Source organism: Camelus dromedarius, chromosome X, assembly GCF_036321535.1.
Source record: "Camelus dromedarius isolate mCamDro1 chromosome X, mCamDro1.pat, whole genome shotgun sequence".
Taxonomy (NCBI): Eukaryota; Metazoa; Chordata; class Mammalia; order Artiodactyla; family Camelidae; genus Camelus; species Camelus dromedarius.
Window position 1 is genome coordinate 16768134 of NC_087472.1, and position 12389 is coordinate 16780522.

Here is a 12389-nt window from a genome sequence, read left to right on the forward strand (position 1 = left end):
AAGGATATTATTGCAAAGAGACGGCAGACATGCTTCAGTTCTGGTATGTTGGTTTTTAAATCAGTGTTATCACTTCATATGAGCAGTGTATAGGTAGATGTTTGGAGCAGAATAAATGGAATTGAAGCTAAGAAAAACATCAGAGACTTCCTGTGTTTTGTTGCTGGAATTCTGTCACTGTCACTCGTGGACTCTGCCTCAGTACTTGGGGCCTTCTTGAGTCCCAGTGGCAAATATTTGCTAAATGTTTGTGGAACCATTCAACTCCTTATATTAATTTTTAAGAACATGAGCAGTGTCTGGTGTGACTTTGGCTCCCACAAAGCACCTAACATGGTGCCTCGCTCTGAGTAGAATCGTAGATTCACAGGCTTCTAGAGCTAGAAAGAGTCTTAGGGGACTGAAATGCAAGGAGAAGTGAGCAGTCTGGGTTACGCAGGAAGCTGGCATGTGGGTTTAGGAGCAGGCTTTCAAACCCAGACCTTCATACTTCTCAGTCCACAGCTGTAGGCAGCGCCCCACATTTGAATGGGTAAACTAAGATCTCCTGGTTGCTCATTATTTGAATGAACTTTGTACGTCAAACATGGTTGGCAGTCTTGTTTCTGCAGCTCCTCTGACCTCTGATTTACTGCTGTAAATACCTTATACTCTGGTCTAGTGGCCCCAGTTCAAGCCCCAGCCACACATTTCCTGACATGATCCTACATATGTACCTTTCTTCATATGTGGGCAAAAAGCAGCCGAATCTCTTTTATAATCCCTAGTAGTCAGCTTCAAATACTTCACAAAACCCCAATTATTCACGATAACACACCTAATTTTACTTTATTTAAAAGATAACATAAGCAGATATTAATGACATATTTGTTTGGATCAATAGAAGCAGATTGAAAAGTAAACAAATAATGCAGCAGTTTACCTCCAGCCCATATGGAGTAGTAAGTAAATATTGTCCAATTGCCAGTAACACCTAAAGTATGAGGTTGTGTTCAACCACGATGGTGGTTTAAATGATGTGATTATGTGATGTGATTATACTAGGATTTTATTAGGCAAAAGTCTAACCAGAAGATCCAAATTTGAATATTTAAGAAAATGCTACACCAAAGCACAAATTAGCTAGTTGTTTGGGGGCACTTTTCAAACCATAAGTATGTCATTTCTAAATAACATAGCTATCTACTGCCACAAATCTTCCAGATTTCTTATCTTTTAAGTCATGCAAATATACTCTGGTTTAGCAAAAACAGAGACTTTGGAAACAGTCAATCCTGAGACTATCCCAGGTAGTGACTCTGAATTGGGTTCTCCCCCTCCAGGTAAAAGTCTAAAAGTCTCTTGTTTTTCTTAATTCTCTACCTAACCCATCATCTATATTTTTCTCTCACCTGTCCACATCTCACTAATCCCAGGGAACTTCAAGTGCATGAAAATAGCTCACAAAGTCCAACTCAACCAAGTGTGCAATGCCAGGGTGAAGGAAGCAAATTCCTCAATTAGAACCTCTTTTATAATGTGAACAATTTGCACCTTCTTGCACAAGATGGGAAGGATCTGGGGAATCCACTTTTTGAAGAAAGACATAGAGACAAAATGCACCTCTAAAGTCACTAAAATTTTGAAACAAACTCAGATGTTCATATACTGCTAGTAATGACATGGAAGGGTCTCACAATAGGCATTTAAGTGAAAATAACAGGGTACAAAATAGTATGTACAATGTAATAATATATATATATATATCTTAAATGTAGTACCTTTGATATGGTTTGATAAGAATGCCTCCCTCTCTACCTCTGTGGTCTTCTCCAAATCCTATAACCTCAGTATAATCATGAGAAAATCAGGAAAATCCCACTGAGGGACATTCTACAAATACCTGACAAGTACTCCTCAAAACTCTCAATGTCGTCAAAAACAAAGAGTCTGAGAAACTGTCACAACTAAAAGGAGCCTAAGGAAATATGATAACTAAGTGTAACGTGGTAACTAAATGTAATAGGTGGGGTCTTGGAACAGAAAAAGGGCATTAGGTAAAAACTAAAGAAATCTGACCAAAGTATGGACTGCCATTAATAATAATGAATCAATATTGATTCATTAATTATAACAAATATAGCATACTAACGTAAGATGTTAATAATAGGGGAAACAGTATGGGTTGTATGGGGACTCTCTGTACTAGCTTCACAACTTTTCCAGAAATTTAAATCTCTAACAAAATAACAGTTTATTTAAAAATATATATTGTGCTAACCTGTGGGTGGTAGGATTTTAGGTAAGGTTCATATTCTTCTGTTTTGCAGTCCACGATTTCCTACATATGTACCAGATCTATTTATTGTGCACAGACAATGTTTGTTGTTTATAGAGATTTGCAAGCCTCTAAGGGATCCACAACCCCTAGTTTGGAAACGTTGACCTTAACCTTACATGAATCTGGAATCCTGTTCATAGTATTTCCTGAACACTAAAAAAGGCTGAATTTTCCAGGCTGTCTGAAAACTTTTTGCAATGCCCACTTTCATTCTCTGCTACCTTTTCCAACTCATGCATTCCCAATTGATGTCATTAGTCAATGAGGGTTAGAGAGGAGAGTAGGGTAAGAGACGGGGGAAAAAAGATTTACAATCTACTTATGAATAGCGGAACCCAGTTCACACCCAAAAGACCCTTTCCTAATGTTAATATGAAAAGCTCATCTTTTCTGACATGCAGATATGTGCCCCCAAAGATATGCTTTTTCACTAAATTCTCTTTATTTGCATATATTTAATTTTAGTTTGCAAATTCACATAAAAGATAGAGAGGGAGAGGATAAGAGGTTTTATTTCCTGTAAGGTACCTAGTATGCTGTAGTTGATGAGTTTAGACAAATTTCCTTCCTTCTCTTCCTCTTTGTCATGAGGTTCATAGCTCTTACATTTTTTACACCATCTACTTGCCTTTGGATGTCACAAGTGTCTAAAAATTAATCTCCCACCAAATCATGGTTTACAGAGCAACAGGCGGCTGGAGGAACGGGCTACAAAAAGGGATAAACCTTATTTCAATCCATTAAAAATTTTATCAAATATCTCCTACATGCTGGAGATACAGGGCCTGGCACACAGTACTGTTCAAAAAATATTTGTCGAGTTAATGAGCAAGATTCCTGCCACAATGGATTTTACCCACTGGTGGAGAAGACAGACAGACAATTAAAATACAGTGTGTAAGTACAATGTTCTGTGGGAGCATAGAGGAGGGTAATTTACCTTCTCTGAAGCACCCAAGGATAGCATCCTAAAAGGGAAGACATCTAATCTAAAATCTAGGGGATAAGTAGGAGTTAAATGGGAGAGGTGGTGAGTATGGGGTGGGAGGCATCAGGAAGGGAAAGGTATAGAGGCAAAAATTCTCATGACATGGGTAGGAAATAATTTAGATATCCAGGGGTTCCTGTTGAGGATTCAAGAATGAAAAAAGTTTTAAAGTCAGTTTGAAACCAAATTAAGGAGATCCTTGAATGCCCAATTAAAGAATGAGTGCTTCATCTTGAAGGCAATAAGGCATGATCACTTATTTTTGAGTAGGGCACTAACTGTTGCATAAATGTTCTAGGAATCGTGGGTCAAGCTGGAAGGGACAATGTAAGAGGTGGAGTGGGGAATGTGAAGGCTTTTGTAGTGTGAGGTGATGAGGAACTGAACTAAGATAGTGAGGCTGAGAATGGGAAGAAGTGGTGGTAAATGAATGAAGGAAATGTTAACAAGGAAGAATCAATAGGATTTTGTAACTGACCAAAGAGGAAAAGGGAAATGATCCCTCTAAGAGACGCTCATTAAGTACCTGGGCTTCATCAGCTGGTTTGACTTGTCATGGTTCTCAAAATTGATTTTGCATCAGAATCCCCAGGAGGACTTATTAAAACACACATTGTTGTGCCCAGTCCATGAGTTTCTGATTCAGTAGGTCCGCAATGGGACCTGAGACTTTGCATTTCTAACAAGTTCCCAGGTGATACCAATGCTACTTACTGCTCTGGGGACCACATTTTCAGAACCACTGAACTGTGGAATACATCATATATTTTGCAGAAAACAGACCATCAGGATCATGTTTTAGTCTTTTCAACAAATGTTTCTGGAACATCTAGTTAGCCATATGCAAAAGAATGAAAATAGACCCTTACCTCACACCATATACAACAATAAACTCAAAATGGATAAAGGATCTAAATGTAAGAGCGGAAACTATAAACATCTTAGGAAAAAACCTAGGTTAAATTTTCATGACCTCAGATTTGGCAAAGCACTCTTAGATATGACACCAAAAGCACAAGCAACCAAAGGAAAAAAATAGATAAATTGAACTTAATCAAAATTAGAATTTTTGTACTTCAAAAGACACTATCAAGAAAATGAAAAGACAACCTATAGAATGAGAGATCATATTTGCAAATCATGTCTGTTTAGAAACTTGTATCTAGAATATATAAAGAACTCTTACAACTCAATAATAAAAAGACCAATGACCTAATTTTAAAATGGGAAAAGGATCTAAATAGATATTTCTTCAAAGAGGTATACAAATGACCAACAAGCACATGGAAGGATGCTCAGAGAACAGAGTCATGGTTACCAGAGGGAAAAGGCTGGGGAGAGGTGGGAGGGCATAATGAGTAAAGGGAGCCAACTGTATGATAAAGGATGGAAACTAAATTTTTGCTGGTGAGCATGCTATAGTGTATACAAATGTACAAATATAATGTTGTACACAAGAAACATAATGTTATAAACCAGTGTTACCTTAATAAAAATAAATTAGAAAGAATGAAAGAAAGAAAGGGAAGGAAAGAGAAAGGAAGGAGGGGAGGAAGGGAGGAAGATGCTCAACATCATTAGTCACCAAGGAAATGCAAATCAAAATGGCAACAAGATACCAAGGCACACCTACTAGGATGGCTAGAATCAAAACATCAGACAATGACAAATGCTGCAGAGGAAGAGTTGAAATTAAAACACTTAAACGCTGCTGGTTGAAATGTAAAACGGTGCAGCCACTTTGGAAAACAGTCTGTCAGTTTCTTAAATAGTTAAACCTAGAATGACCAAATGGCAATTCTACTCATATATATATATATAGAATATATGTGTGTGTGTGTGTGTGTGTGTGTGTGTGTGTGTGTGTGTGTGTGTGTATACATACCCAAGAGAAATGAAAGCATATATATCCACACAAAAACTTGTATGTTTATAACAGCATTATTCATAATAGTGAAAAAAGGTAGAAACAATCCAAATATCCATTAACTGATGAATGGATAAACCAAATGTGGTGTATCAATATGATAGAATATTATTCAGCTATGAAAAGAAAAGAAATACTGACATGTGCTACCACATGGATGAGCCTTGAAAACATTATGCTAAGTGAAGGAAGCCAGTCACAAAAGACCACGTATTATATGATTCTAATTACACAAAATGCCCAGAACAGGCAAACCCATAGAGATGTAGATTAGTGGTTGCTTAGGGGTAGGGGTGGGTGGGGGTACAAGGGGACAGCAGCTATAAAGTTTCTTTCTGAGGGGATGAAAATGTTCTAAAACCCGTGGTGATGGTTGTACAACTCTAAATATAGCAAATACCATTTTAATTGTATAATGTAAATGGGTGAACTATATAGTGTGCAAATTATATCTCAATAAAGAAGTTTTTTTTTAAAAAAAGAATGCTCACAAGAAATCCATAGCAGGGGGGAAAATGAAGAGAGGGAAAAGCCTTCTGGGCAGAGGTAATATCATAAACAGAGGCACATAGGAAAGAAATATCACACGTGTACAATAATATAAGTAGTTTAGTCAGTTCATCACTATTTAACTTTATGTTTCAGGCACTATTCTAGGCACTGGGATATGCAGTGAACAAAACCGAGAAAAATTCTTGTCCTCATGGAGCTTATATTCTAACAGGGGAAATATATTAAACAAAATGTCTATTTAGAAGAGGATAAGTGCTATTGAGAACAAAAAAAATGAAACAGGTAAGAGGGACTGAAGGTGTTGTGTTGTGGAGGAGGGGTGTTAAAATTTTACAGAGAGTATCCTCACTGCAGAAGCAGCTCTTGAGTAAAATACTTGAAGAAAGGAAGGGAGCTGTGTGCATCTGGGGAAAGAATTTTCCAGACAGATGGTGCAGCAAGTACAAAGGCTGGTACCAGAGTGTACCTATCATTCTGGGGGAGTCAGATCATGCCGGGCCTTCTAGACCATCATAAGGACCTTGAATTTACACTGAGTGAAGTGGGAAACCACTGGAGGGTTTTGCGACTGTAACAGCATCACTCTGGTTACTGTGTTGAAAAGACACCGAATAGGGGGTACGTGCAGCAGCAGCAAGAGCAGTTAGGAGAATATAGCAATAACCAAGGAAAGTGTAAATGGTAGTTTGGACCAGGTTCGTTGCAGTGGAGGTGGGAGGAAGTGTGGTAAGAAGTCCCCATGGGACCTTCTTAGGACAGACCCCTTCCCCATCCTCTGCTGTAGCTCCTCTCGAAAGTACCCAGATCATAGTCTCTGCTGCACATGTCCTGAGTGGTTTTGCAGATGCTAAAATCCCCAACAAAGGGAAGAAATTAACTACTTGATGACCATGAGCACGCACCCCTCAGACCTACTGGTGCCTCAGGATTGATAGTGTTAATCCCTGTGACACCGCACTGTTACCTCACTATCAACCAATCAGAGAATTGTGCATGAGCTGATCACATAGCCTGCAACTCCCCTCCCTCGTCTTGCCTTTAAAAATGATTTGGTTTCGTGGACCCAAATTTGGTTTGCTAACAGAAGTGGTCAAATTTTAGATATATTATGAAGGTAGGACCTTCAGTATCTCCAGTTGGATTGGATATGACAGGGGAGAAACAGAAGACACAAGGACCACTGCAAGGGTTTGGTCTGAACAGCTGGAAGCTAAAATTGCCATTTACTGAGGTTTTGAAGACCATCGAGAGGCATGGGTTTCTTCCTTCCTTCCTTCCTTCCTTCCTTCCTTCCTTCCTTCCTTCCTTCCTTCCTTTCTTTTTTGAGGAGAAGTGGTTGTCAAGGTTCAGTGTTGGGCATGTTAAATCTGAGATGTCTGAATACATACAAGTAGAGCTATAGAGTAAGAATGAATGAGAGCTGAGGGGAAGGGATTGGAAATTTCGGAGTCTGCAGTATAAAAGATGGTACTTAAAGCCCTGAGACTGGGTGCAAATTTACTAAAACCATGATAAGTTTAGATGTGCTAGACCATAAAGGCTGTGAAGGTGGGAGATGTACTTGGAAGGTAAGCAGAGACAAGATTTTAGAAGACCTTTTATTCTATGGATGTGAATTTGCACTTTACCTTGATAGGGAGTTGCTGAAATCAGCAGAAAGATGTAGTCAGACTTGCTTCATGTCACTGGTGGCGTGCGCAGAAAGGATTAGAGAGACATACAAACTAGGAAGTTATTACAGTTTAGGAAAAAGCTGTCACACAAATGTTTCTCAAGTCTCTCTAGACACCAGACCAGACATAGAATGGGACAAATCCCTCGCTAATCAAAGCGAACTTTTAAGTTAATTCTGTTCATCTTGTCCACATGGGAAGAGCATTCAATGTATTAATTAACACAAGTGCTGTGGTCAGCTTGACCATTAGATTTCTCCATGTAAAATAATTCATTGCTTAGACTCTGAGAATGGGTTCACAAGAGTGGACTCCCCCATCCACCCTCACCTCCAAATTTTAATCCCTCAGCTTTCCAGGTGCCACAAAATTGAGTTCCAGGCCATTCATTCAACGCTGAAGAGCAAACTGACTTACGATTTCTTGAGCCACTGTGATTTCCTCAGGTGCCCACTTCGAGCAGCCTCCATCCAGTCTCTCTTCCACCCAGGTCACAGCAATGAGGAATTGTGTTGTGTCTCCTTTTCTAAAATCCAGGAAAGGCATTTTATTTTTACTGTTATAACAACTTTGAAAATAAAGAAAAAAAAAGTGGGCATTTCTAATTTAATCTTTTGCTGACACCTAGTGCTGGAACTCTGCATATTCAACTAGCTGCACCAAATAAGAAAAAAACAAAAAACAAAAAATGGAATTGTACATTGCCGTGAGCTCAGCAATAACAAAGATCTATTCTGGCAAAAAAAAATCTATCTAGACATCATTTCTCATATTTATATACCAAGCCTGTTAAAAGGTTCAGACACTAGTCTTTTAAATGACTAAGAATTCAACTTTAAGGCGACTTTTTTTTCCTAGTCTCAATTTTGGTTACCTGCTGGGGGAATTTCTGAGAGCATATGAAGGCCCAAGTGGGTCCGAATTGCACTTTCTGAAAGTTGTGAATACTTAGGATAAATTCCCCTTGGAGGTTGAGTCAGATGGGACTGGAATCCACAATATTTTCATAACCATACTTTTCAACTGTTGAAGAATCCTCAACTTCACATTCAGGGTTTATACTAAACAGCCGAAATTTAGTCTTGCATGTAATTATTGTAAATTACCATTTATAAAAAAAGAATGAATTAGTAAATGGGAGGGGAAAAATTACTTCTTTTTCTCCCAGGTTTACTGAGATATAATTAACATATAATATTGTGTAAGTTTAAGGTAAGCTCTGTGATGATTCTTTACATGTATATATTGTGGAATGATTACCACAATAAGCTTACTTTACACATCTTTCACCTCACATAGCTACTTTATTTGCGTGTATGTGTGGCGAGAACCTTTTAAGGTTAGCACCTTAGCACCTTTCTAGTATACAACACACTATTGTTAACTGCAGTCACCATGCTGTACATTACATCCCCAGAATTTATTCATCTTATAACTGGAACTTTGAACCTTTACTACATTTACCCATTTCCCCTACCCTCCCCCGCTGCTGGCAACCACCACTTTACTGTTTCTATGAGTTTGTTTTTTTAAGATTCTACATGTAAGTGGGATCATACCATGTTTATCTTTCTCTGATTCATTTCACCTAGCATAATGCCCTCTAGGTTTATTCATGTTGCCACAAAAGTCAGGCTTTCCTTCTTTTTTCTTTATTCTTTTCCATTATAGTTTATTACAAGATATTGAATACAGTTGTGCTCACTTTGGCAGCACATATACTAGGATACTGAATACAGTTCCCTGTGCTATACAATAGGAAGGATTTCATTTTTTATGGCTGAAAAATATTTTATATATTATATATATTATATGTATATCACATTTTATTGTCTCCATTCACCTGTTAATAGACACTTAGGTTGTTTCCCTGTTTTTTTTTTTTTTTCCATAGTGGTGCACCAGTTTCCACCAAGGGTGCACCAGGGTCTCTTTTCTCCACACCCTCATCAACACTTGTTATTTCTTGTCTTTTTCATAATAGTCAAAAAATGACTTCTTGTATTATGCAATAATTTTGAGGAAACAGGCATTACTTGCATATACATCATTAAAATTGCGTTTGAACTATTGTCTGGTAACTAAGTCATGTAGATAGTAGAAGCATTCAAGAGAATTACATTTGTGTTTGGAAGTGTTACAGCTACAGAGGCAAAGCAAGAAATTCAAAATGTAAGGTTTGTAAAAATGAATGTACCAGTTTTCCACTTAAATCTGCATCTGCAAGCTGTGTGAGTTTAGGTAAGTTACTCAACCTCTCTGAGTCTTAGTTCTCTCCTCTTTAAACTACGGATGATGATAATAGTACTTGCTGTAGGTTGCTGTGAGGATCAAAATATTCCACAAAGTTCCTGACACATACCAAGGGCCCAATAAACAAGAACTGTTATTTGTAATAATAGTATTAAAAATAATTAGGGGGGAGGGTATAACTCAGTGGTAGACTGCATGCTTAGCATGCATGAGGTCCTGGGTTCAATTCCCAGTACCTCCATTAAATAAACAGACAACAAACAAACCTAATTACCCCCCCAATAAATAAACAAAAATTTAAAAATAATAATAATTAAACTTACTCCCTGACTCTTCCCATGGAGTTGAATATGATCCCAGGGGCAAGAAAAGGAGGTTCCCTGTTGTAAATGCTCCAAGGCATTGTGGAAGGTAATTGTTACAACCTGGCCATCAATAGGAAGCGCCCACAGACCCAAGGTCAAGTGGCCCCTGGCAGGCCCTGGAGGCACGTTCTCAGAGGGGGTAGGAAATCAGTAGGGACAGCCAGCCTTGCTCACATTCAGAGAAACAGAAGGATAAGCCCCAAATCTTTAACATCATCTTACCACCGATTCACTACTCCATACTCCAAAGAAACAGAACTGCTTGCTCTGAAACAAGGTGGTTAATATAGTGTAGGCTCTGGGGTCAGACTGACCTGACTTTGAATTTAATCTGTGCCACTGACAAGCTGTGTGACTCTATACAAGTTACTTAACTTCTCTGTGCCTTAATCCATTCATTGTAAAATTGGGAATAATAATAATAGCACTGAACTCTTCGGGCTACTGCAAGAATTAAATGAAATGATGTAAATCACTTTGCACAATGCCTGGCATACAGTCTGTAATCAATAAATCACTATCATTATACCATTAAATCATCCAACTTGCCACTACAACAAATATGGCCTTGCTGTTTGAACTAGCCTGGTCATCACAAATGAGTTGTAATAACCCGAGAAGCATGTCTTCCATCTCTTTAGCTTTCTAAAGTTCAGACCTATGCATTATCACCATTTATTAAACACCTACCATATGCCAGGAACTCAGCTACTTTCTCTTACTTAGTCTTCACACCTAAAGAAGGTAGATGCTGTTTTTCCCTTTCCGTATGAGGAAAGGGAGACTCAAAGAAGGTTAAGTAACTTGCCCCAGGTCATACAAGCATCACAGCCAATATTTGAACCTGGGGCTAGATGATAACTTCCCTACTCTTGCTTTGTAAAACCACCTTCCATGACTTCCTACAGCCTTCAGGGCAAAAGTCAAACCCCTCAGTTTACTACAGAAGGCTTTTCTTAATCCGTGTCTAGCCCCTACTAGCCCCTCCGGCCTCCATGCCTAGAGCCCAATCACCCTCCAGAAAACCTTCCCTGATGCCCTTCAGGAGTCTTCCAGAATAGCCTGGCCATATCTCTATTATGGCACTTGCCACGCTATAATGTAAATATTGATTTCATTGTGTGTTCCTCAAAGGGCCATGAACTCTTTAGGGCAGTGTCTCATCCGTCTTTCTATTCCCACTACCTAGCAGAGTGCTTGGCATAGCGTAGGAATTCAACCAATGTGTGTTGTGTGAGCGAGCGAGTGAATGAATGAATGAGTGGATAGATCAATGAATATTGAGCAGGGAATGTCCGAGTATCAAGTCCTACCAGTTTTTAGAACAGTGGTGCTTCCAGTGTGGTCCCCCGGAGCAGCAGCGGCGGCAGCGGCGGCATCTGAGAATTTCGAAGTGCAAGTCATTGGTCCCGTCCCAGAATCAAAAACTCCGGCGCTGGGTCCCGCCCAGCTGTAGTTTACCACCCTCTCCAGGTGATTCAGATGCTGGTAAATGAAGAGTAAGGTCATACAACAGATGAAAATTGCCAGTAAACATGCAGATATAAACGATCACAAAAGATTATAGTTACTATTAAAACTAATTCCTTAAATTAATTTGGTACTTAATAAATTACAAAAGGCTTTCCTAACTACTGTCTTTGACATTAAGAATGAAATGGAGAAGGAAAATGATTAAGGAGTTCAGATCCGTTTTAGGTACATACCTATGTAGTACATACCTATGTAGTACGTCCCTGAGTTCCAAGGAACTAAGTCTCTCAGCGGTCACGTCCGGAAAATAAGTTTTGCGTCTCTGTAGGAGTGTTTGCTTGACCAGGCTGGGGAAGTGGCCTCTGGTAAGCAGCCCTTCTGGTGAAATCCCATAGGGTGGATGAAGGATTCCAGGTGGGCAAGGTTGAATGAGATTACATACTAATTGAGGTTACAGGAAAGTTAAAGCTATGGGGGCGGGGCGGGGGGGGAGGGGATGTATACTCAGGCTATGAGGGGTACATGAGTATTTTTAATACTTTACAAAGTTTCAGTAAGTGAAAGAAGCAGCTTGCAAAATTATATGATCCCATTCTTAGTTTAAAAACTATTTTATTCACGCTCAGAAAAAATTCGTGAAAGGCATTGTAATGGTGATTCTCTCCAGGCAGTAGGAATACCCCTTTAAATTTTTTTTTCCAAAATGTTTTTTCAAAAATTTTCCCCAGAAAACCATTTTTATATTGAGAAAAAGATAATAAAAGGTATAAAATTGGTTCTGTGTACCCAGAGGGAGCTGACATACAGAACTAACAGCTGGTGTAGTTGGAGGCAGGATTTGAAAAAGAAGATTGGAATCTTCAAAGCTGGAAAGAAC

The 12389-nt window shown here is 38.8% G+C and overlaps 1 long non-coding RNA gene across 3 annotated transcripts in view; it reads right to left on the reverse strand.

Moving 5' to 3' along the window:
* The window catches only part of LOC116150734 (uncharacterized), a 157420-nt gene extending 145463 nt beyond the window's left edge, over positions 1-11957 (reverse strand). Inside the window, exons 1-3 of one of the 3 annotated variants that reach the window (XR_010379314.1) lie at positions 11761-11957; positions 11353-11524; positions 7839-7947 (exon numbers count right to left, since the gene is read on the reverse strand). This is a non-coding gene — a long non-coding RNA (uncharacterized LOC116150734). Of the gene's footprint in view, positions 1-7838; positions 7948-11352; positions 11525-11745 lie in introns of all 3 variants that reach the window. The other 2 variants (XR_010379313.1, XR_010379312.1) reach the window with 2 other exon arrangements.
* Between the last annotated feature and the right edge of the window lie 432 nt (positions 11958-12389).